This window comes from Schistocerca cancellata, chromosome 5, assembly GCF_023864275.1.
Source record: "Schistocerca cancellata isolate TAMUIC-IGC-003103 chromosome 5, iqSchCanc2.1, whole genome shotgun sequence".
Taxonomy (NCBI): Eukaryota; Metazoa; Arthropoda; class Insecta; order Orthoptera; family Acrididae; genus Schistocerca; species Schistocerca cancellata.
Genome location: NC_064630.1, coordinates 104,373,206 through 104,396,521, shown reverse-complemented (window position 1 = coordinate 104,396,521; position 23,316 = coordinate 104,373,206).

Genomic DNA, 23,316 nt, shown 5'->3' with positions numbered 1-23,316 from the left:
ATTAGGTAGGTGTTCCAGTTTCTTTCGCTCTTCCGTGTATAGAGGGTGTTACAAAAAGGTACGGCCAAACTTTCAGGAAACATTCCTCACACACAAATAAAGAAAAGATGTTATGTGGACATGTGTCCGGAAACGCTTAATTTCCATGTTAGAGCTCATTTTAGTTTGTTCTTCCACCTACGCTCAATGGAGCACGTTATCATGATTTCATACGGGATACTCTACCTGTGCTGCTAGAACATGTGTCTTTACAAGTACGACACAACATGTGGTTCATGCACGATGGAGCTCCTGCACATTTCAGTCGAAGTGCTCGTACGCTTCTCAACAACAAATGGTTTAAATGGCTCTGAGCACTATGGGACTTAACATCTTAGGTCATCAGTCCCCCAGAACTTAGAACTACGTAAACCTAACTAACCTAAGGACATCACACACATCCATGCCCTAGGCAGGATTGGAACCTGCGACCGTAGCAGTCGCGCGGTTCCGGACTGAGCGCCTAGAACCGCGAGACCACCGCGGCCGGCTCTCAACAACAGATTCGGTGACCTATGGATTGGTAGAGGCGGACCAATTTCCATGGCCTCAACGCTTTCCTGACCTGAACCCTCTTGACTTTCATTTATGGGGGCATTTGAAAGCTCTTGTCTACGCAACCCCGGTACCAAACGTAGAGACTCTTCGTGCTCGTGTTGTGGACGGCTGTGATACAATACGCCATTCTCCAGGGCTGCATCAGCGCATCAGGGATTCCATGCGGCGGAGGGTGGATGCATGTATCCTCGCTAACGGAGGACATTTTGAACATTTCCTGTAACAAAGTGTTTGAAGTCACGCTGGTACGTTCTGTTGCTGTGTGTTTCAATTCCATGATTAATATGATTTGAAGAGAAGTAATAAAATGAGCTCTAACATGGAAAGTAAGCGTTCCCGGACACATGTCCACATAACATATTTTCTTTCTTTGTGTGTGAGGAATGTTTCCTGAAAGTTGGGCCGTACCGTTTTGTAACACCCTGTATACGGTTGCTGAGGGACAGTCAAGTTTAATACTGTTTGTTATGTATGTTCCGTCTGAGATAACTGTGCACCAACGCGTAGGTTTTTTTTAAAAAAAAAAGCTTGTGTGGAATACGGGATGCAAATAAACACAGCAAAAACAAAGAGTATGGTCATCAGTACAAGACGCAGACAGTCAAATATTAAAATAGGACAATCTACCATTAGCCAAGTAAGTGAATTTAAATATCTCGGAAGCACAATAACGGAAGACTTGAGATGTCACCAGGAGGTGAAAACTCGAATTGCCATAGCGAAGGAGACATTCAACAATAAGAGGAGACTCTTATGTGGCAAATTAGATAAAGGACTAAGGAAAAGGCTTGGCAAATGTTTTGTCTGGAGTGTGGTACTATATGGGGCAGAAACATGGACAGTGAGACCAGAGGATGAAAAAAGGTTAGAAGCATTTGAGATGTGGATGTGGAGGAGAATGGAGAGAATAAGCTGGATGGAAAGAGTGAGTAATGAAAGAGTATTAGAAAGGGTTGGTGAGAGAAGATGTCTGCCGAAGGTTGTAAGAGAAAGGAAAAAGAACTGGTTAGGACATTCATTGAGAAGGGAGTGCTTGCTAGCAGATGCTTTGGAAGGATTGGTCTGTGGGAGAAGACTGAGAGGAAGAAGGAGATACAAGATGATAGACGACATAGGGGGAAGAGGAAATTATGCAGACCTGAAGAGGATGGCAGAAGACCGTGCGACCGAACCGCCGAATCTTTCCATCAGTAAATGGGGTATGTTCTCAACTGACTCGGTTGTTTTAACCCCCTCCACTGACGGAATGATCCGCTTCCTAATTCCGTATGTATAAAACCAATACGGACTTGTAGCTGCCACGCCTTTGCGCTTACTGCTACGTAATTTAACTGTAAATAGCTCAGGAGGAGGAGGAGATTATTGTTTAACGTCCCGTCGACATCGAGGTCATTAGAGACGGTGTAAATAGCTCAGTCCTAATGGTAAGAGGTAGTAGTGAATTCACGTTGTTAATATTTGAATACAGCACAGCTGCCACAAGCTCAGCTCACTTTTACTCCACTCCTACCCTCGCCATTGCACCACATTAACTAGGTGCTACGTGGACCTTGCTAAATTCACTTGCGTATACATTTTTGACCGTTACTCGCCAGTGTTTACCTAATGATTAGTACACTCCTAACCGGACTATTTCCCTAAGAGCTGTGATGATTGAACGGGTTCGATCCATGGCCTACAGTGCCCTACAGTTCATACGGTAACACTGCCTACCTGACCCACTTAACTTGGTAGTGAGCTTATGTATCCAATCACCACTGCTAGCAGCAGTGGATAATCCTATCAGCACGACGAGAGCAGCAGACTTACCGTCGAATCCTCCTGAAAATACTTATAACTACGGTCGCCAGCTCTGAAGGAGCAAAAGAATAAATCAATTTTTGGCTCGTTTCAAAGTGAAATGGCTTGAGTTGAATTTAAACTTAATTCTGAATATTACTATTTCTGATCATTCTAGATGATTCTACAAAGAAAATACTCTCTCAATTTCTGTGAGTTGGCTTGGTAATTACTACCAAGACAGTTTATGCAACTTGGGTTAACAAAATTCTATCCTTCAACTTATTTAATGATTTTGGATATTACTCTTTGGACAATTGATACAGAATTAGTTAAGTGACTTTACTTGAAATGTTACTCAGAAAAATTTAAGTAACTATAAATAGGCGACTCATTCTGGTGTGACCATTGCTCTTTTCAACATTCTTATACGCTAAAGTATTCTACAACCAAAAGAATTGTAAATGAAAGAGGCGATGGTGGCCTCAGTCTGATTTCACTATACTATGTTTGAGGTTACTACACTTTACAATGAACAACATGCGTCGTAATTTTACTCATTACTATATTCTGTCCTCTGCACTTGCATAAAAGAAAACTGGTATTCTCCTTTTACATGTATACAAAGTTCGACTTAACAATTGCAAGCAGTCTTGCCTTGGGTAGACGTGTCGGTGCTGGTGGTGAGATGCATGTGGCTAACGCAGCTCTTCACGCCTCATGCCCTTAATGGCGGCTGGAACTACGAGCTGTAGCACTCGTATAAGCTACTGCACGTCCGCCATAAAATCTGGGCGCAGGAACTCTTACGATCAGCCCCAGTGGCATAGAGGCGGCTTCAACAACCATTCGTCGCGTTTTACTCCAAAAACGGCGACGATATTCGCCTCTTCTCTGTTGCACAATCACTTTTGCGTGAGCACAGTTACGCACGTCCGATCACGTCAACACTCCCCAGGCCATTCCATTGTTCAGTCGCTGTGTCTCCAGCTACCCCTAGCTACACTCGTATCACCAAGAGTGGGGGCGTTCCCCTACCACCTTTTTACCGAAATCATTTAGTATTTAAGAATATTTATATTTATTACCCTGGAGTTCATACCAGTCATAATGATTTACTACTAGCGCTTTACAACATTAAATTATACAGTAATAACTTATAATTACCAAGAAAAAGAATACATTTGACTCTGAGAGCTTAGTGCATTGTCTGACAGGTAGCGCTAATTCCCAGTTTCGCCAATAGATGGCATCAAGGTGCACTCCCTGGCAGTCTTACACAAGCGCGCCCGTTTCCGACGCGCGGGCTCCAGATTACTGTCAGCCCACCATCATTTCAGTTCCGTTACAACCGGACAGCCTGGAGAACTACCATATGAAAATCTGCCTTTAGGCAGAACACTGATGATGATGATGAACGCGTAGGTGCTGATTTAGAATGATATCTTCAGAGTACATATCACTACATGTGTACCACCCATTATTTACTGCCCACAATCGTTGTGAACATCCAAAAGGCAACACTCCAGCAAACCGGAAGCAACCAGCTACAGTAATCAACGAATGCGTCGACCAAAAAGAAGCGGCAATATAGTTTTGGGCCGACAACGCGCCCTCTGTTCCGAGGGTGCTCAGCTGCTGGCAGGATCGCAGGCTGCCTCTCCGCCGCAGCAGGCCGGCGAGAAATTAATTTCGTGTAGCGGGCAGCCGGCCGTGGTCGGCGCCGAAACGCAATAACGAGAGCGCCCACTCGCCGAGACACTGCCGCTGACCTGGCGACGACTCGCCTTTCAGCTGGGCCGGCCCCGTAAGTGGATGGATACTGGCAGTGGATCTCAATGGCGCGCCGCTCCACGGACACGAGGCGGAAGTGTTCACAGGTGGAAGGGGAGCTTCCGAGCCCTCGTGTTTTCTGGCATCGCAGCTGCCGCCAGGCAAAGTGCGTGAAATCCTCGACATCGTCATCGAGTCTACCAGGCAAACAATTTTAGCTCTCATCGTTTGGAGTGCAGCCAGTGCAAGACCAGAAAATTTAACATTTCCTGTTTCAATGTTGTTTTATCCATCGGGGGTGGATGAGGTGGTTGTTGCGTCATTCACATTTCTTGTTTCTTCTAATTACAAAAGGAGTAGCAACAAAAGGAAGTACAAAAAAAGGGACCTATGTAAAGCTAAGTGTTTGACTGTGGCTTCAAAAAACAAAAAATCTTATGCATCAGGTAGCAAGAAAACAGCTCGTACGGACCCCTCCGAAGGTATGGCGTCGTACCTGCACCTGGAAGTCGTCTCCTACCAGAGTCAGCGCGTTCTGCGCCATCGTGCTGCCATTAAAAGTTGCTATCGGAACTTCCGTACTTCACCAAAATTTTACGAGCTACTCCAAATCCTTGGACACCATGGGCGTCCCCTCGCGTTCTCTATCCGTCCATCAACACTCACTAGGATCCTGCGTGACCTTAAATATTTCCCTTCTCTCCTCTCAACAATGAATTTTTTTGTCTTTCTTTGCTACACTTACCGCAAATTTTGATACCAACCGCTTTATCATTTCATGCTTGATTGTTAATTGTGGCGGTCTGCTACATTTGTGCCAACATCTCTGTCCAACCTTCCAGCTACACACACAATCACTCCCAATCCCAACGAAACTTAAATCACCGCCCCGTACCTGAACATAAAATCCGTGATTTCCCTAAATCGCTTCAGCAAATTCCGGGATGGTTCCTTTGAAAGGGCTCGGCCGGCTTCCTTCCCTAATCCGATGACACCGATGGCCTCGCAGTTCGGTCTCCTCCCCCAAATCAACCCAACCCCTCGTAAAATCCAACTTTGACCACCGAGCGTGCCGGCTGCTGTGACCGAGTGGTTCTAGGCGCTTCAGTCTGGAACCGCACGACCGCTACGGTCGTAGGTTCGAATCCTGCCTCGGGCATGGATGTGTGTGATGTCCTTAGGTTAGTTAGGTTTAAGTAGTTCTAAGTTCTAGGGAACTGATGACCTCAGATGTTAAGTCCCATAGTGCTCAGAGCCATTTGAACCATTTGAACCACCGAGCGAGATGGCGCAGTGGTACCACACTGGACTCGCATTCGGGGGGACGACAGTTCAAACACGCGTCCGGCCATCCTGGTTTAGGTCTCTCGTGATCTCCCGAAATCGCTTCAGGCAAATGCCGGGATGATTCCTTTGAAAGTGCACAGGCGACATCCTTTCCTAATCCGATTGGGCCGATGACCTCGCTGTTTGGTCCCCTCACCAAAGTCAACCAGTCAACCGATCGCCCACAGACCTATCCATCATTCTAGTTTTAACACAATACTCCTCTTCCTCTCCAGTCAGGGCTCCTCTTTGACCACTCTCCCCCCCTCCTCCCACAAAAAAAACGCTTACATCCCACTGCCTTTCAAAAGCGCTCCCCAACCAACAACCCACCTCCTCTAACAAGTGAAGTGAAGTTACTGATTCTTGTAAAGACAGTCAACAATTCACTCTATTTTTTTCCCAAAAAGCAATGTTTCGTTTAAAATATTCAACGTGCAGTCGCCTGTTTTAAAGATTTTAAATTAACAAATTTTAATTAATTCTGTGTTTAGTTAATTGTATTATCTTCTAACTACATTAATAGTATGGTCTCATATTCTGTTCATCATATATATCTACATATATAAAATGCAGTCCTCCGCGTGGTGGAGGATACCCCTTACCATTGCTACTCATGTCATTTTCTGTTCCACTTGCCAATAGAGCGACGGAAAAACAGATGTCTGTATACCTCCGTATGAGGTCTATGTTCTCATATCTTATCTTGGTGATCCTTACGCGCAATGTGTGTCGGAGGCAGTAGAACCGTTCGGCAGTCAGCTTCAAACACCGGTTCTCTAAATTTTCTCAGTAGTGTTCCTCGAAAAGAATGTCTCCTTCTTTCTAGGGATTCTCATTTAAGTTCCCGAAGCATCTGCATAACACTTGGGCGTTGAAACTTCCTGGCAGATTAAAACTGTGTGCCGGACCGAGACTCGAACTTGGGACCTTTGCCTTTCGCGGACAACTGGTCTATCAACTGAGCTACCCAAGCACGACTCACGCCCCGTCCTCATAGCTTTACTTCTGCCAGTATCTCATCTCCTACCTTCCAAACTTTACAGAAGCTCTCCTGCTCCTGCAAACCTTGAAGAACTAGCACTCCTGAAAGAAAGGATATTGCGGAGACATGGCTTAGCCACAGCCTGGGAGATGTTTCCAGAATGAGATTTTCACTCTGCAGCGGAGTGTGCGCCGGTATGAAACTTCCTGGCAGATTAAAACTGTGTGCCAGACCGAGACGCGAACTCGGAAAAGGTCCCGAGTTAGAGTCTCGGTCCGGCACACAGTTTTAATCTGCCAGGAAGTTTCATATCAGCGCACACTCCACTGTAGAGTGAAAATCTCATTCTGAACTTGGGTGTTGTTCCAAACTACCACTAACAGATCTAGCATCCCATCTCTGAACTGCCTCGACATCTTCCTTTAACCCGTCCTGGTACGAATCCCAAACAGTCGAACAGTACTCAAGTATAGGTGCCACTAGCGTCCTATATGTGACCTCCTTTACAGATGAACCACACTTTCCTGAAATTCTCCCAGTATACCGAAATGGACCATTCCTCACATGCTCGTTCCATTACATTATCGCTTTGTAACTTTATGTCCAGTTATTAAAACGACGTGACTGTGTCAAGCAGGACGCCACTATTGCTCTATCCGAACATTACGGTTTGTTTTTCCCACTCATTCGCATTAACTTCCGTTTTTCCACATTTAGAGCTAGCTGCCTTTCATCACACCAACTAGTAATTTTGTCTGAGTCACCTTGCATCTTCCTACTGTCACTCGACATCGACACCTTACCATACACCACAGCATCATCAGCAAGCAACCGCAGATTACTGCCCACCCTGTCTGCATAATCACTTATGTATACAGAGAATAATAGCGGTCCTCATGCATGTCTGGAGCGGTCTTGACGATACCTTTGTCTCTGATGACAACATACTATGTTCTATAACGTAAGAAGTCTAAGAGCCACTCACATATCTGTGAACCTATTCCATATGGCTCGTACCTTCTTTAACAGACTGCAATGGGGCACCATGTCAAATGCTTTCTGGAAATCTAGAAAATCTGCCTTTTGCCCTTCATCCACAGTTCGCAAAATATCAATTGATTCGTGGACGTAATCTTCTCGGTCACAAGCGCTAAGAATATGTTAAAGGAATATGTTACAGGATTCTGCATCAAAGCGATTTAGGGATATTTGTCTGTAATTTTAGAGCCGGCCGTAGTGGCCGAGCGGTTATAGGCGCTACAGTCTGGAACCGCGCGACCGCTACGGTCGCAGGTTCGAATCCTGCCTCGAGCATGGATGTGTGTGATGTCCTTAGGTTTTTTTGTAATTTTCGGGTCCATTCTTTTGCGCTTCTTATACGCAGGAGTCACCTGCGCTTTTTTCCAGTCGCTTGAGACTTTGCGCTGGGTGAGAGATTCGCGAGAAATACAAGCTAGGTAAGGGTCCAATACCGTAGAGTACTCTGTGAGAAACCAAACTGGGATTCCATCCGGACTTGCTGACTTTTTTTTTTAAGCTCTTTGAGTTGTTTCCTCTACGTCGGGGGTGCTTATTATTATGTCGTCCATGTGGCAGTCCACTCGATGGACAAATGGCGGTGTGTTTGTACGATTCTCCCGCTTGAACGATTTCTTGAACGCGAATTTCGAAACTTCGGCTTTCGTTTTGCTATCTTCAACTGCCACACCAGACTGGTCAACAAGGGACTGAAGGGAGCCGTAGACTGGCTTACGGTTTTTTCGTAGGACCAGAATTTTCTCTTGTTTTTCGGCCAATCTTTTGCTAAGGATGAAGGCGGCAGTTGTGGTATGCTTTGTGCATTCACCTTCTCACAGATGCACGACTTTCTGCTAATCTTTGCTTGTCGTCATTTGTGCGTTCTCTTTTGAAACGACAGTGCAATAGCCTCTGCTCCCCCAGCATTTTCCGATTCTCGTTATTAAACCATGGCGGGTCTTTTCCGTTCTTAATCCACTTAGTAGGCACATAATTAGCCAGACCATGATTTACAAGCTGCTGGAACTTTGCCCACAATTCCCCTACGTCCAGATTACTTGAACTAAGTGACTTCAATTCACTAAGTAAAATGCTAGCAACTGTTTATCTGTTCTTTCTAGCAGAAACATTCTCCCAACCTTCCTAAATGATATATTAACTTTCATAATTATAGGGGTTGCGTAATCGCTAATCCCCGTTTCGATACTGACATTGTCGATAAGGTCCGGCTCATTTGTAGCTACAAGGTCTAAGGTATTTCCATTGCGCGTAGGCTGCCAATCTAGCTGCTCTAGACAGTTTTCGAAAAATGTGCTCAAAAGTGCTTCGCGCGACTTCCTCCACACCCTACAATGAATCCATAGACCTCTCAGCCTATATTCGGTAGATTAGAGACATCTCCAACTAGTATTGCATGATCTGGGTATTTACTCACTGCTGAAGGTTGTCTTTCTTTGAATGATTCTATAACTGTCACAGCAGAATCTTGTTGCCGATAGAAACATCCAACAACTATCTTCATTTCACCTAGACATCTACATCTATATGGTTATCTATATGGTTACTCTGCAATTCACACTTAACTGCCTGGCAAAGAGTTCATCGAATCATTTTCATACTACTTCTCTACCATTCCAGATCTCGAATGGCGCGTGGGAAAAAGGAACACCTAAATCTTTCCGTTCGATCTCCGATTTCTGTTATTTTATTATGACGATCATTTCTCCCTACGTAGGTGGGTGTCAACAAAATATTTTCGCATTCGTAAGGGAAAGATCTCGCCTCAAAGAAAACCGCCTTTGTTTCAATGACTGCCACCCCAACTTGCGTATCATATCAGTGACACTCTCACCCCTATTGCGCGATAACACCTAACGAGCTGCCCTTCTTTGCTCTATTTCGATGTCCTCCATCAATCCTACCTGGTAAGGATCCCATAACGCGCAGCAATATTCCAGCAGAGGACGGACAAGTGTAATGTAGTCTCTTTAGTGCGTTTGTCGCTCCTTCTAAGTGTTCTGCCAACAAAGTGCAGTCTTTGTTTCACCTTCCCCACAATATTATCTATGTGGTCTCTCCAATTTAAGTTGCTCGTAATTGTAATTCCTAGGTATTTAGTCGAATTGACAGCCATTAGATTTGTGCGAATTATCGTATACCCAAAATTTATTGGATTTCTTTTAGTACCCATGTGGATGACGTCGCACTTTTATTTGTTTAGTGCCAATTGCCACTTTTCGCACCATAGAGAAATTCTCTCTAGATTCTTTTGTAATTGGAATTGATGGTCTGATGATTTTACTAGACGGTAAATTGCAGTTTCATCTGCAAACAATCTAAGGGGACTGCTTAGATTATCACCTAGATCATTTATGTAAATCAGAAACAGCAGAGGGGCCTATGACACTACCTTGCGGAACGCCAGATATCACTTCTGTTCTCACTCACTCACTCACTCACTGGTCATACCGTACTCGAGAGTCCATTACCGCAGCAACGTATTTTCGCCATCTGTCCCTGTCTTGGGCTATTTCCTTCCATTCCCCTTCAATACCTAGGCTCCTCAAATCAGCCTTCACATTGTCCTCCCATCCACTCCACGGTCTCCCCGCAGGACGTTTTCCCTCTAAGTGCCCTACCAGTACTCTGCGCGCTGCCCTGCCCTCATCCATTCGAGCTACGTGACCCGCCCATCGCAGCCTACGTGATTTAATAATACTGATTATGTCAGGGCTTGAACAGAGTTCGTGAACCTCTTCGTTATGCAGTTTTCGCCACTCTCCGCTAATGTCATCCCTTTTTGCTCCGAAAATTTTCCTCAAAATTTTGTTTTCGAATACTCGAAACGGCTTTTCATTTTGTTCTACTCGATCATTTACCGTCTATCACTACGAACTGCGACCTCTCTGAGAGGAAATCACGAATCCAGTCACACAACTGAGACGATATTCCATATGCACGCAATTTGATTAATAGTCGCTTGTGAGGAACGGTATTAAAAGCCTTCTGGAAATCTAGGAATATGCAATCCATCCAAGATCCCTTGTCGACAGCAGTCATTACTTCATGGGAATAAAGAGCTAGCTGTTAAACGCGACCAAATAACTTCACAGTCACGCTTGGCTCTGACAAGGGAACCTCCCCATCGCACCCCCCTCAGAATTAGGTATGAGTTGGCACAGTGGATAGGCCTTGAAAAACTGAACACAGATCAATCGAGAAAACAGGAAGAAGTTGTGTGGAACTATGAAAAAAATTGGCAAAATATACAAACTGAGTAGTCCATGACAGCCTGAGCTCAGGTGCGCCGTGGTCCCGTGGTTAGCATGAGCAGCTGCGGAGCGAGAGGTTCTTGGTTCAAGTCTTCCCTCGAGTGAAAAGTTTACTTTCTTTATTTTCGCAAGGTTATGATCTGTCCGTTCGTTCATTGACGTCTCTGTTCAATGTAATAAGTTTAGTGTCTGTGTTTCGTTATTGAAGTCGCGAGCTATATTTGCTGGATTCATATTGCCCACGGAATACAACTCACGTATTTAATTCACTCTCGTCCAAAGTAGCGAACAGTCAACTGCCAGCCAGGGAGCCTAGTTAGCAGGAATACTCTCTCTTCCGTGCGCTGTAGTCGACTGACGTCGAGTGTTTGATGTTTGTTTAGGTGTAGCGTCCCCATACTACGGTGCAGTTACCTCGCATCGGACAGACGGACGGACAGATAATAATTACCTGAAAATAAAAAATTCTCACTCGAGGGGAAGACTTGAACCAAGGACATCTCGTTCCGCAGCTGCTCACGCTAACCACGGTACCACGGCGCACCTGAGCTCATGCTGTCTTGATGTTGCCTATCTTACGCATGGACTACTCAGTTTGTATATTTTGCCTATTTTTTTCATAGTTCCACACAACTTCTTCCTGTTTTCTCGATTGATCTGTGTTCAGTTTTTCAATGCCTATCAACTGTGCCAACTTATAACTAAATCTGAGGGGGGTGCGATGGGGAGGTTCCCTTGTGAGCACTATGGGACTTAACTTCTGAGGTCATCAGTCCCCTAGAACTTAGAACTACGTAAACCTAGCTAACCGTAGGACATCACACACGTCCATGCCTGAGGCAGGATTCGAACCTGCGACCGTAGCGGTCGCGCGGATCCAGACTGTAGCGCCTAGAACCGCTCGGCCACTTTGGCCGGCCTGTCACGCTTGATTTCGACCTCAATAGTAACAATAATTTTGTTAACTTCAATGAACATTCCCCGTCCTATTGCCTCTGATCTGTAGTTCATATATACTTCCCATGACTGCTAAATGACTCTGAGTTTTTTCTCTTCTGGTTTCAAGCCATCTCTCGGTCCCGAGTGGAATCTGAGCCCGAGAACTTTCCTGGAAGGCAGTAAATTCAGGAACTTCGTTACGAATACTTCGACAATTTATTAATAAAATTTTAACAGTCGAAGTGTCTTTACTCTGAATGCGGTCTGACTTCCCTCGCTGTATACAGACTGGCGAGTGCTCGTCGGAGTACCTCAAACTACGACTTACCTTAAAAACCCGTCATGTGCGCTCCGCAAGTACTCTGCTACCCAAATAGCTGCTTCTTTTATGTAGTGCACCCTTGACGTACCAAGGGGAGTCCTGCAAATTCCCAACCGATACCGCAGGTGTAGAAGTCTGCAGCCAAGACCGTCACAGAGTCGAATCCTTTTGCTGAGACCCTCCACTCGGCTCCAAACCAAAGGACCCTGATCAACTCTGGAAACAAAGCTGCAAATTGCGAGCCCTGCGTGCACACCATACATGAGACCCATACATCTACATCTACATCTACATCCATACTCCGCAAGCCACCTGACGGTGTGTGGCGGAGGGTACCTTGAGTACCTCTATCGGTTCTCCCTTCTATTCCAGTCTCGTATTGTTCGTGGAATGAAGGATTGTCGGTATGCCTCTGTGTGGGCTCTAAACTCTCTGATTTTATCCTCATGGTCTTTTCGCGAGATATACGTAGGAGGGAGCAATATACTGCTTGACTCCTCGGTGAAAGTATGTTCTCGAAATTTCAACATAAGCCCGTACCGAGCTACTGAGCGTCTCTCCTGTAGCGTCTTCCACTGGAGTTTATCTATCATCTCCGTAACGCTTTCGCGATTACTACATGATCCTGTAACGAAGCACGCTGCTCTCCGTTGGATCTTCTCTATCTCTTCTATCAACCCTATCTGGTACGGATCCCACACTGCTGAGCAGTATTCAAGCAGTGGGCGAACAAGCGTACTGTAACCTACTTCCTTTGTTTTCGGACTGCATTTCCTTAGGATTGTTCCAATGAATCTGTCTGGCATCTGCTTTACCGACGATCAACATTATATGATCATTCCATTTTAAATCACTCCTAATGCGTACTCCCAGATAATTTATGGCATTAACTGCTTCCAGTTGCTGACCTGCTATATTGTAGCTAAATGGTAAGGGATCTTTCTTTCTATGTATTCGCAATACGTTACACTTGTCTACATTGAGATTCAATTGCCATTCCCTGCACAATGCGTCAATTCGCTGCAGATCCTCCTGCATTTCAGTACAATTTTCCGTTGTTACAACCGCTCGATATACCACAGCATCATCCACAAAAAGCCTCAGTGAACTTCCGATGTCATCCACAAGGTCATTTATGTATATTGTGAATAGCAGCGGTCCTACGACACTTCCCTGAGGCTCACCTGAAATCATTCTTAGTTCGGAAGACTTTTCTCCATTGAGAATGACATGCTGCGTTCTGTTATCTAGGAACTCTTCAATCCAATCACACAATTGGTCTGATAGTCCATATGCCCTTACTTTGTTCATTAAACGCCTGTGGGGAACTGTATCGAACGCCTTGCGGAAGTCAAGAAACACGGCATCTACCTCGGAACCCGTGTCTATGGCCCTCTGAGTCTCGTGGACGAATAGCGCGAGCTGGGTTTCACACGATCGTCTTTTTCGAAACCCATGCTGATTCCTACAGAGTAGATTTCTAGTCTCCAGAAAAGTCTTTATACTCGAAAATAATACGTGTTCCAAAATTGTACAACTGATCGACATTGGAGATATAGGTCTATAGTTCTGCACATCTGTTCGACGGTCCCTTCTTGAAAATGGGGATGACCTGTGCCCTTTTCCAATCCTTTGGAACGCTACGCTCTTCTAAAGACCTACGGTACACCGCTGCAAGAAGGGGGGGGGGCAAGTTCCTTCGCGTACCCTGTGTAAAATCGAACTGGTATCCCATAAGGTCCAGCGGCCTTCGCTCTTTTGAGCGATTTTAATTGTTTCTCTATCCCTCTGTCGTCTATTTCGATATCTACCATTTTGTCATATGTGCGACAATCTAGAGAAGGAACTACAGTGCAGTCTTCCTCTGTGAAACAGCTTTGGAAAAAGACATTTAGTATTTCGGCCTTTAGTCTGTCATCCTCTGTTTCAGGCCAGCAGCCTTCAACACTTCCGCCAACCGCCTATATGAACCTCAGAACCCATGTGACAGGCGTCATTGGAGCCGACGAGAGCCACAACTTGCGGACGAATGTATCCTGCACACTCGATAGCCACACGCTAGACCACCTCCAAATCTACGGAACATGACGTAACTAAACTAAAACTAAAGTCTCCTCGTTAACCCCCCCTCCCCCCCCCCCCACCCCCCGGCTCGATTGATGCGAACGCATTACTACCCGCCACTCACTCTGCTGTGAGGGCGGATCCAGTGCGTCGGGTGCACTAGGAGGTGCCTAGGCAGCAGAGCCCGTAAACGATACAAGCGACACCTCAGATGTCCCATACGACGCGCCAGATTCTCCGACACCACTAAAGCCTGTAGGTGATTGACCACATCCGAAAGCGCATACAGCTGTTGGCGAACTGCGGCCAACTGCTCGTGCGTCCAACTGCTCGTGCGTCCGCACACAAGCAAGAGTAACCGATGAATGAAATTATAAAAGCAGACAGAGTCCTAGCTAATAAACTTGCTACCTTCCTGATGTGTCACTAATGGACGCTGATACCTCAATGAGGTATGTATGTGGCTGTTCGGAAGAAATGGAAACTGCGCTACAGACTGCCCGAATTTACACTTACAAAATGCGAACAGAAAAAACACGCAAAAAATTTAAGAAATATATTGCGAAGAAGAGAAATTTGTTAACATCCAGTATAGATTTAAGTGTCAGGAAGTCGTTTCTGAAAGTATTTGTATGGAGTGTAGCCATGTATGGACGTGGAACATGGACGATAAATAGTTTGGACAAGAAGAGAATAGAAGCTTTCGAAATGTGGTGCTACAGAAGAATGCTGAAGATTAGGTGGGTAGATCACATAACTAATGAGGAGGTACTGAATAGAATTGGCGAGAAGAGGAGTTTGTGGCACAACTTGACTAGAAGAAGGAACTGGTTGGTAGAACATCTTCTGAGGCATCAAGGGATCACCAATTTAGTATTGGAGGGCAGCGTGGAGGGTAAAAATTGTAGAGGGAGACCAAGAGATGAATACACTAAGCAGATACAGAACGATGTAGGTTGTAGTAAGTACTGAGAGATGAAGAAGTTTGCACAGGATAGAGTAGCATGGAGAGCTGCATCAAACCAGTCTCAGGACTGAAGACCACAACAACAACACAACAACATTGCGAAGAAAGCACAGAGGAAGATAAACACGCAACTTGCCGCTCTGTCGTCGAAAGCTGGGTCTGGCTAACTAAACGAACAGTCGCTTCCCTTGAAAATAAAACAATCGAGCAACTACAGCAGTACAGACTGAATGAATTTACACTTACAAAAACGTGAGATGCAACCTCGCAAATAGAGAAACAGGCACGAAACTTAAATAAAAAAGTCGTGTGACGAGGGCCTCCCGCCGGGTAGACCGTTCGCCTGGTGCAAGTCTTTCGATTTGACGCCACTTCGGCGACTTGCGCGTCGATGGGGATGAAATGATGATGATTAGGACAACACAACACCCAATCTCTGAGCGGAGAAAATCTCCGGCCCAGCCGGGAATCGATCTCGGGCCCTTAGGACTGACATTCTGTCGCGCTGACCACTTTTTTTTAATCCCTTTTTGTTCGCTTTTGTTCGTTGCCTCTGCTAGGGGCGGACGTCGTAAGACATCCGTTTAAGTTCGTTGTTGATCGATTAACTCAGTTTTTTTTTTTTTTTTATTACAGAGGGCAGCTAATCCTCTGACCGAACACGCTGAGCTACCGTGCCGGTCCCACTCAGCTACCGTGGGCAGACACGAAACGTAAGTGTACTACGAGGAAATCACAGGAAAAATAACAATTAGCCTTCGAGAGCCGATTATACGTGGCTGATTTTTTTTTTATTTTTATTCAATTTATTATTTATTTAATCACAATCATCTTGTCAATTTTAAAAACTATTGCAAAATTGTCAATTTTCCCCAGTACCATACAGCATATGCAGCATATCTGCATGATTTGCATATCAATAGTGTACGGTCGAAGTAGACTTCATCACATACGTTCTTCCTCCTCCTTGTGTGCTTCTTTATCAGCCAAGATCTGTTCCATAGATGAGGCTGTCAGAAAACTTGCTTTCTGAATACTGCAACTTTTCCTTTTTTTCGCATCCGGTCTTTCTTTAGGCAGTGGTTTGAAATAAAAACTACTTAAGCACATTTTTGGATCGATAGGGGTGCCATTCAGTTAAGGGCCTGGTTCTTCACTTTTGCTCTACCTGATGTTATGTTAGTCAGGACGTTTTTTTTAACATTTTCCGTGGATTGACATTTAGGATATGTAGTTTGAGAAGGAGCATTCTGAGTGTAGGCATGGTCCGTTACAAGGTTACGATCTCTTGGTTTTTGAAGTAGCAAAATCATACTCCCTAAACACAATGGGGTAATGAAGCTCGATTCCACGTTCTCTGAACCAGTTAACAACTTTACCGACGGTAACTGCTTTGAAATAGTGTTGCTCAATAGATACCCAGCTCGTCAACTTGCCCCAGTTATTATGTTTAAAAAAATCGTATTTTTCATAGGATTAACAGACCTAAGAGATCAATAAATAGTGACTGTGCGAAGTACATTGCGTGAGGTACTCGTATGTAGCAAAGACTACTAAAACACTTTTTCTGTTATTCTACCACACGTTATGCCAAATGCCCTCAAGGTTGAAACAGACCGGGCAACGAACGCAACAATCGTCTATGGCACACTGAACTGGCGGCAGTGGCTTCACTTGACGAATTTTTACTATCACATCGTTTGCAGTGTTAGTAATATCTGCATGACAGTGTTACCTATAAAAATGAGCATAAAATAAGTGATTACTCATCTTAGCCCTCTCGTCAACTTACCCCGGACTCACCTATATGTTTTACATTTCAAATATTTTTACCAACAGTATTTGTATGTTTTACTGGTGCCCACGGATGAAGAGCGGCATTTATTCGCTCCTGGCTCATCGTCGTCTGTCACAATAAAGGAAAATTGAAACTGAGCAATTCATTTGCTGTTGTGAAATGCGTCAACCTTTGGCCTAAAAGCTAATGATCAGACCCCTTCGGACGTCATGTAGATCGCTCCGCTTCCGCATTACAAGAATGGCTGCACTCAAGGTAACAACAGCAAGACGAGTAATTACATCTGCAGCGAGCAATGTCAGTCTCACAGAAGCAAAGAAAATTCCTCTCAATATCCGTAGACAACTATTGCTACTTAAAAATAAAAGCAGTACTAAACGATCATCCCGTCGTAGTCAAAGCTCAGGGTCTAGCAGAACGATGATACCCAAAAGAATGCAAACGAACAGCATTAAGCGTAGGTCTTCCACTGTCAGAGAATCACTTTTCTTTTGATACTGAAGGATAAACATATGTTACCTATGTTTATCTGAAATTGCGAAACAGTAATCTACAGCTGAAAGGCTTTTACTTGATAGTGTAGGTTACATTAGTAAGGGAGCAACGAGTAATCTGAAAGGCGTGTGGCTAGATTTCCTGCAAATATACACAGTCCACTCACATCAAAGTGACTACCGCTTATGTTTTATGTCAACGTGCAGCAATCACTCACAGATGGCAGGTCGCACCTCTAGCAGTGGAGGATATGTAAAGCCTGTCTACATCTACATCTACATCCATACTGCGCAAGCCAGCTGACGGTGTGTGGCGGAGGGTACCTTGAGTACCTCTATCGGTTCTCCCTTGTATTCCAGTTTCGTATTGTTCGTGGAAAGAAGGATTGTCGGTACGCCTCTGTGTGGGCTCTAATTTCTCTGATTTTATACTCATGGTCTCTTCGCGAGATGTACGTAGGAAAGAGCAATATACTGCTAGACTTCTCGGTGAAGCTATGTTCTCGAGACTTCAACAAAAGCCCGTACCGAGCTACTGAGCATCTCTCCTGCAGTGTCTCGCACTGGAGTTTATCTAACATCTCCGTAACGCTTTCGCGATTACTAAATGATCCCGTAACGAAGCGCGCTGCTCTCCGTTGGATCTTCTCTATCTCTTCTATCAACCCTATCTGGTACGGATCCCACACTGGTGAGCAATACTCAAGCAGTGGGCGAACAAGCGTACTGTAACCTACTTCCTTTGTTTTCGGACTGCATTTCCAATGAATCTCAGTCTGGCATCTGCTTTACCGACGATCAACTTTATATGATCATTCCATTTTAAATCACTCCTAATGCGTACTCCCAGATAATTTATGGAATTAACTGCTTCCAGTTGCTGACCTGCTATATTGTAGCTAAATGATAAGGGATCTTTCTTTCTATGTATGTCGGGGAGACGCAGAAAACAGCGCAGTCATTGAAACTTCCTGGGAGATTAAAACTGTGTGCCCGACCGAGACTCGAACTCGGGACCTTTGCCTTTCGCGGGCAAGTGCTCTACCAACTGAGCTACCGAAGCACGACTCACGTCCGGTACTCACAGCTGGCAGAAGTAAAGCTGTGAGTACCGGACGTGAGTCGTGCTTCGGTAGCTCAGTTGGTAGAGCACTTGCCCGCGAAAGGCAAAGGTCCCGAGTTCGAGTCTCGGTCGGGCACACAGTTTTAATCTCCCAGGAAGTTTCATATCAGCGCACACTCCGCTGCAGACTGAAAATCTCATTCTGGAAACATCCCCCAGGCTGTGGCTAAGCCATGTCTCCGCAATATCCTTTCTTTCAGGAGTGCTAGTTCTGCAAGTTTCGCAGGAGAGCTTCTGTAAAGTTTGGAAGGTAGGAGACGAGGTACGGCTCAGTTTGTAAACAGTTCGCACGCTGCCGTTGTTAAAGCACACAGTGCACGGAAAAATGATGCTTTCCAAAACCGGTGTCGAGGTAACCTTGGTGCACCACAGGCCATAGATGACAGGAGTCAACGACGGCTGCAAAGATACACCTGTTGAGCAACTGACCACCCAGATGAACTAAGGGACTACCAAAAGTGTCTCCTCCACCACCTTTCAGCGAACGTTGCTAAGAATGGACCTCCGCAGCCATGCCGATTGATGTCCATCGGTGACAAAGCCTGGATTTTGCAAGCCAATACCGCCACCGGAGGTCCACTGAGTGATGACAGGTGGTCCTGGCAGATAAATCATGTTTTATGCTCCATCGGAATGGCCGTTGGTGTGTGTGGCACTGCAACAATTGTCGTCAGGGTCCAGACCGGAGGAGGGTGCGTTGTGGTCTGGGGAATGTTTCCGTGGCATCCCCTCAGTGACCTCGTCATTCTGGAAGGCACAGTGGATCAAGACAACTATGCATCTACCCTTGGGGACCATATCCACAGCTACAAGCAATTTGTTTTTTCCTCGGTGAAATCTCCATACGTAAGACGTCTACATCTACATGGATATTCTGCAAATCACATTTAAGTGTCTGACAGAGGGTTTATAACACTACCGTCTGCTACTGCTATACCATAACCTCGAAACTGGAGGCAGTTTGCAAAACAGAATTACTTTGTTGGAGTAATAATGGAATAAAGCAACAGAGCAGTGTTACCCTCTGAGAGGAATTTTGTTATGTTGACCGTGTTGTACCGAACGGAGGTGGCTTATCGGAAATGAAAGTCAGAATTGCGTAAATATTTGAACAGTAACAAACAAATTTTGCCTATCTGCACTGTTTAACGGATAAAGGAAACAGTCGCCAGCCTAACTAGGCAAGAGAATGATTAACATTCTCGTTCAAGAAAATAGTTATTAGTAACTTTAATGGATAAACACAACCTATACTTTGTCACACGCGAGTGCAGTGAACTCTGACACATACATATGTTTACGGTAAGATTGAAACTAACAGAGCAGCACAAACTATTTGCAAAATTATAACAGATACCGAAAGACACTATTACTTTCAGGGCTTACACAAAGTGAATGGTCTTTATAACATTACTATTAATATGCACTTCTAATACACAAGAGAGACAAACACTTAGCAAACATGAGTATATAACGTTTCACAACTGCAGCTTTCTACTTTTACTACAGTGAGACACAAAATTAACATATATGTAAGATACTGACTCACCTTCTGCGATTTACAACAGGCAGTAATGTGATCATTTACTAAGCAAAACGTTATAAGCCTCAGTCTTAAGAACTTTTAATTTGAAGTTGGCAACAACACATTAATAAGCAGTTTTACTAGGAAAATTATTTTCAGCAAGCATCATTGACTTTAACTCAATCTATGGCCACATTAACTTTAACTTTCTCTTTACTATGTTCAAGAGGCATTAATTAGAAAAAACACTGGTTTTTAATGTTCTTTCAGTAGGGACACTAGGTAATCACTTTAGTTCAAACGGAGAGGAACCTGAGAGGTGTTATGATAAGGAAAAAATCAAGGTAGGTACATAAATTCAGATATAAATTATCTTATATTTGAGCACACTAACACATCCATTAAGCTGACCCTTCACTTTACATCATTGTAGTATTCCGATGCAATGATTGCGCAATGTCGTGGCAACTGCATGTTGGTAGGTGGAATTGCAGGTAGAATTGCTGGACTCTGTCATTTCTTGGTGGCGATGATAAATACCAATTTCAGAATAGTTCCAGCTATTTATCCATCCATCCGAGGCATTGGAAAGTAGCAGGAAAAGCCTCTCTCGGAACCAGCACAATATGCAACAATTACATGGCAGTGCACAGTTTGGTAGCTAGTCCCCGACTCGTAGCTCGTTCACGACTCGTAGCTCGTCCCCGACTGACTATCAGTTCCACCTTTTCTACCTAGGCCAACCACAATTTGTGCGCGCTACACAGTTCCGTTCCCGAGGGGAACCACTGCACCTTTTACATACAAACTCACTAACAACCTTTCACCTCTCCCTGGCCTAGTTTCGCTTCTCTGTTCTTTTTTTTTATTTATTTGCTTTGTTTTGATTCTTATTATTATTATTCGCGTAACAACTCATATATTAAATGAGATATGTTACTACGAAAAGAGACTCGAAATACCTTTAAGCGGTGCTGTGCTATGCCTTTCTTTGGATCGCTAATTTTCAACAAAAGAAAATGTATTATGTTCCTATTGTTCTGTATCTGGCTTTCTATTAAAGCAGTTATAGTACGCAATGATTGTTCAGCATCATAATTTTGCAGTGGATTTTTGTTAATAGTAAAACAACAATAAGTACCACGGCTAACCCGAGAACATGAGACTATTATCGGAGAAAAATAATGTTTTTACTATAAGGTTGCCAGACCAGAACTACGCACAGCTAGATTTCTTTCATGTGATGAAAATAAATTATCTCTTTTCACTATTAGTATTATATTATCAGCAGCCCGCGTCAGCCTGTAAAACACATCATAAAATCTGCAGCTCTGCTCTGCGACTTCGAAAGCTGAAAGAAATAATTTTTCACTTCACTATTACCTGACCGCTTCTTTGCGGTATGATAGGTTTCATGTACTACAATTTAAACGAACCGCGGCAGCGGCTGGCTCGTTCGTAGCGCCGCTCTGCACCATGATTAATATTTAAACAACTGAAAATGTCTTAAAGGGATGGGATAAAATACCAGGCAAGCTTGACATGAATTATAATACAAGGTTTCACTGAATAACTCTATTTCAACATTTAAACAATTTGAGTAGTACACACCTTTTTAACAATCTTGCCTAATGGCGTCCCTCTTACAAACTTGACAAAAGAATGCTACGCTAGCATACAATATCACGTCACAGGCTATCCTTCTCACGTAACTCCAAGAAGAAGACAGAGAAATTAATGTTCGTTATGTATTGTTTATACTAGACACATATTCTCATCTTTGTTTGATATTTATCGTCTGTGGCGGTTTCATTACTCGCCGACACAGATATTATCTAAAATAAATAATTAAAAAAATACATAATTTTATACAATAACAAAATATGATACACCGTGTTTTTCTCTTTATCACATAATATGTCTTTTACTAAGAGACGTTACAAACCCTAAGTGAGGATCAGCAGTTTACATAACAGCAACCAAATACATTAAATAAGACAGAACATTTGCACATATTGACATTTCTACCAAAAATTATTCACACAAAATTACAATTATATACAGTAAGTTTTGTTCCCTCCAAATGGGACAAAGAATTTAAATGACAGATACACTACTTTGCATAGAACCAAACCATGACATCAAAGTTTTTACAAAGAAAGGAGTATACAATTCTGTGCTATCGATTCAAACACATTTACAGATACTCAATGATGTAACATTAAATGAAACAAAAGCAAAATAAATCAGTACAGTATTAGAGCTATGGTGTTACAGGTTCACCGAACCACCTTGACAATTCTCTATTATTCCAGTCTCACATAGCGCGTGGAAAGAACGAACACCTATATCTTCCCGTGCGGGCTGTGATTACCCTTATTTTATCACGGTGATCGTTTCTCCCTATCTAGGTCGGCGTCAACAAAATATTTTCATATTTGGAGGAGAAAGTTGGTGATTGGAATTTGGTGAGAAGATTCCGTCGCAACGAAAAACGCCTTTCTTTAAATGATTTCCAGTCCACATCCTGTATCATTTCTGTGACACACTTTCCCATATTTCACGATAATACAAAACGTGCTGCCTTTCTTTGAACTTTTTCGGTGTACTCCGTCAATCCTTCCTGGTAAGGATCCCACACCGCGCAGCAGTATTCTCAAAGAAGACGGACAAGCTTAGTGTAGGCAGTCTCTTTAGCAGACCTGTTACATTTTCTGAGTGTCCTGCCAATAAAACGCAGTCTTTGGTTAGCCTACCCAACAGCATGTTCTATGTGTTTCTTCCAATTAAAGTTGTTAATAATTGTAATTTCTAGGTATTTTGTTGAATTAGCGGCCTTCATATTTGACTGATTAATCGTGTAATAGAACTTTAACGAATTCCTTTTAGCATTCATGTGGATGACCTCACACTTTTCTTTATTTAGTGTCAATTACCAATGGGAAAGAAAAAAAAGACACATGGAAGGGCGGAACCCAAGATAACCGCATCATTTTTCCTTCGACAGTTCTCACTTATTTACAGAACACATTATACTAATAAACGGAATACAATATTGACCACGTCAAATAATCAGCAACAGGATTACTCTTTTTTTTTTTTTTTTTTTTTTTTTACAAATAATCGGTATAAGCCACTGATGAAAAGCCACAAGCCACAAGCCACAAGCAGGAAATCAAAATTGCAAAATAAAAAGGTAAGACATTTTTAGTTAAAGCAGTTAAGCCTTGGAACAATTAAAAGCATTACTCTCCCAAAACTTTAAGAAAAAGTCGCCACTTATGGCTCTTAAAAGGGTTTTGAAAAGAAATTTAAATTAATTTCAGTATTAATCA